Genomic DNA, 3,947 nt, shown 5'->3' with positions numbered 1-3,947 from the left:
GAGAAATTGACGGTTTACTGTGCGTATTTGATGAAGAAGGTTTGAAGGGAGAAGCAATAGAGAGGAATGGAAACAGAGAGGGGGGGGGGGGGCAGGGAAGAAGCTTGTGCAAATACAGTAACATCATATCAATGGACTGTGGTGACACTTTGAATGCAGTATACTTTTTAAATGATTTCACTCCGCAACAGCCATGTCAGCTTCTGTCACCTTTCTGTGTGCGTTCGTGCGTGTGTGTGTGTGTGTGTGTGAGAGAGAGAGAGAGAGAGAGAGTGAGTGAGAGAAAGAGAGAGAGAAAGTAGGTGATTGGCCATGCAGAGACAGAAAATTGCTACTAGAGATAACACATGATGAACTGTGATTCATATAGTGGTTGAGTGGAGTGGGCGGTAGATACATTTAGTGCAACTTCAAACTCACAATATCTATATACCAAGAGCGGGGGGGGGGGGGGGGGGGGGGGGGGGGCTCACCACACTGTCAAAGTCAGCTGTATCCCCACCGACACCAGTTTATCTCTGTTGCACAAACACAATTGGAGAAATTGCATCATTTTCACCCGGTGCTCATTAGAGGGGAGCTCGTGGTGGCACATCCAGCAGTGTGCATCAACTAACGGGTTACGACACAGAGGCACAGCAAATGTTAAACCTTGTCAGCCAAGTGCCGAATGGGTTTGCTTTTCAGTGACTGTGGTTTAAAGGTTGGGCAGGAAAGACTGCACCGATGTTCAATTATCAATTGAACAAAAGGTTGGTGAACAAATAAGAGAACAAGCACGTAGCAGGAGGGATCTTTTGACTGTGCCACCCTTTCTGACTAAAAAGATAATTACAACTCTTGTGCTAAGGATAACTCACCGTGACCTTTAAACTAGAAAAACAAGACTATTCATGTAAAGGGGGGGGGGGGGATCATGGATCCAGTGTTTTCTGATGTTCCAACTTCAGTGAGTGTGTCCTCTTTGTTATGTCTTCATTGATCAATGAACTAGAATACTTTATTCCAGCACAGCATTACTTTTTCATTATATGTGGTATCAGAGTCATGTTATCAATAATTCATGCTAGGGAAAGAATATAGGATATTCTTCTGACAGCATTAAAATGTGGAGACTGATTACGCAACACGATCCTTAAACTCTTTTTTCTGCTCAAAATTATGTAATGATCCCAAAATACGGGTCAAATCATACTGGAATGTATCCGATGATTGGAAGGATTCTCGCTGGTTTTCACTGTGTTTGCAGATTTATCTCTAAAATCACCACGAACACAGCAGATTCAATAAAGTTTACATAAGGTAACTGGAATCTGTGTTTTCTCATGTTGGACACAAACAGAAGAACATATGTATTCCTCTGAGAAGTCAGTGAAATCGGCTGGTATGTAGCAGCACTACAGAGGAGCTGGACAGGATGCCCTGTTGTTCAGGGACTAAAAAAGTACATGAATCCTTGCTGGGTGTGTTGGGGATTAGACCCAAAGATCATTTGATGTTTTACTTCTTCCTCTGTATTCTCAGCTCGCTATCCAGTACTGGAAGAAAGACAAGTAGTAGCAGTAGTAGGAGTACAAGTGGCAGGTGTAATATTATTTTAATAGCGATGTAGTGGGAATAGTGGGAGTGGTAGACATAGCAGTAGCAGCTGCAATGTTAGGAAAGTGCAGAAACTGCTATTTAAAGTAACGTAGCATTGGGTTGCAAACAAGTTAGTGTAAAAAAACAAAACAGTAATTTGATACTAATGCTGTGATCAACTTGATCTCATCAACTGTGAGGTCAACTCATCTGACCGACCATGGCGGACTGACTATGAAAGGCCCCTGACCCGATTCACTTTGCAGGCCACTGGCCGAGGATGAGCCATGACAAGAATGAACTTATTCCGTTCATCATCGGTGCAAATGTGCTTAGCGTTCTATGCAGAGGCACACACACGCATGCAGAGGCACACACACGCTTACACGTACACAGAGTCACATGGCACAGACAGAGTCATTAATCCACCTCTATAGCTGGAGTCTTTCAGAATAAAGGCATGAACAATACTTTTCTTTAAATAAAAGATGATTTATTAGTATGCACTTGAATGCATCTTCCTGTGCATGTCTATCTGTTTACCCAGCGTCAGTATAGTTGGGATTTTTCCTGGATGTACACATCTGCAGGCTGATTAATTGTCTGACAGGCTGGTTAAATGGCCAAATGATAAAATGGCTGGCTGAGTACCTAAATGCATCTCCTAAATGGCTGGATGACTGACTGACTTATAGACAGCTATTAAAATGTAATGCCTGTCTTCCTGACTGGATCACTGTCTTCTTGTATATCGAGCCTTGAAGGAAGCCAGCTCCTCAGTCTCCCAGCCAATAAGTACTGCTCAGAGCACAGAAGCAGATGGCTGCACTGGCTAAAGAGGGATCTATGGAAATGCCAATGATTATATGAGGGTGATATTAATACTACAACCTGAAAGGAAGTGGAGATGATGGCCAGCTCAGGTGACTCTTTTCACCTCTCTTAATGATCTTCTTGCCACAGCCAACATGTTCCAACATCTAATTTTCTACCCAGTTCATACCTTCTGTAATTGGTCATTAGGTTTTAAAGCCCATGTCAAGTGAACAATGTTAAATAATGGGGGGCCATTATATCTAATAGACAATATTTCCACAAAATATAATCGCTGAGCCATTCATTAGACTTAAGGTCTGAAAAGAGATGAGAAGGTGCAGTGATTATGATGGATCACAATTAGGTATGCTTCGTTCCATGAGAACAATACACCTCATATTCCAGGATGGGTAGCAATTCAATTATGTCAATTTAGGAAGCACAATTACTTTGGGAAGATAAGGGAACATACTTCGAAATCCAATGTCCTTTGATGGGGGGAAAAAAAAGACTACAGAAGGAGTTTGGTAATTAGTTCATTATTCAACAAAATGGGATTTAATTAAACATTTCATGATATGTAACTCTGTGTTTGATTCCACGTAACACATATTGCAGCTTCGTAGGCGGCTGGTTGTGGAGCTTGCACATTTACTGAAAGAAACTTTCCAAAACTCACAGACCTTTTGAGGGAAGACAGCAGAATCAGAGAGTGTGTGTGTGTGTGTGTGTGTGTGGGTGGGTGGGTGGGGTGTCCGGGGGGGTATTGTTGAGCTGTGGTAGTAATTCTTTCTTTGGAAAACACTGGACTGTCACTGACACATGAGTGTGATGGGAGAGAAAGAAATAGGTGCAGATGCAGAATTTTTTATTTTGCAACCCCCTCCAACACTGAAGTACTGCACACGAGTCAAAGTAGTTAACATACTCATACTAGTACCTCTTACCCACTACAGCAGTTCATTATTAACCCAAAAAAAAGCATTGTCTAAACTCATTTCTGGCCACACCACAGTGTTTCTATAAATACACAATATCTCCCACGTGAGATAGGCCCACTGTACTTCATGAGCCTCACCATGTGGTATCTATGGTAACCACTTACAGTAGGAGAAACCAAGCTTGTGTGTGTGTGCGGGTGTGTGTATTTCTGCACTATTCAAAACTAAATGTCCATACAGGAATAGAAAGGTGAGGAGTTTCTGGTCAGCCCTTCGACAAGTGACTTGAACACAGTCACATGGTGGGTTTAGAGTAAATTCAGGATTAAGTTTGGGTTATAGGGTAAATTCAGGTTAGCTGGTATGAGTGGGTCGTGAAGTTTAAGGATGCTATTTTAGTACTGGTGGAGGGTCCAGGTTAGAAGATGTGCTCGTTGGAGGTTTTTATGCATCCGTTAGTGGTTGGATGAATGTTAGGCATGCATTTGTAAATGTGTCTGGGTCAGTAACCTGATTATCTGAGACCCACGTCAACTTTTTGTAAAGTTGTTGAAAGTCTCCCTCCCTCTCGATCCCCCGAATCCACACATGCAAAACACTGTAACCAAA

The sequence above is a fragment of the Paralichthys olivaceus genome, chromosome 15, assembly GCF_024713975.1.
Source record: "Paralichthys olivaceus isolate ysfri-2021 chromosome 15, ASM2471397v2, whole genome shotgun sequence".
NCBI classification, from domain to species: domain Eukaryota; kingdom Metazoa; phylum Chordata; class Actinopteri; order Pleuronectiformes; family Paralichthyidae; genus Paralichthys; species Paralichthys olivaceus.
The sequence above is the reverse complement of the archived record's forward strand: the minus strand, read 5'-3'. Positions refer to the sequence as shown.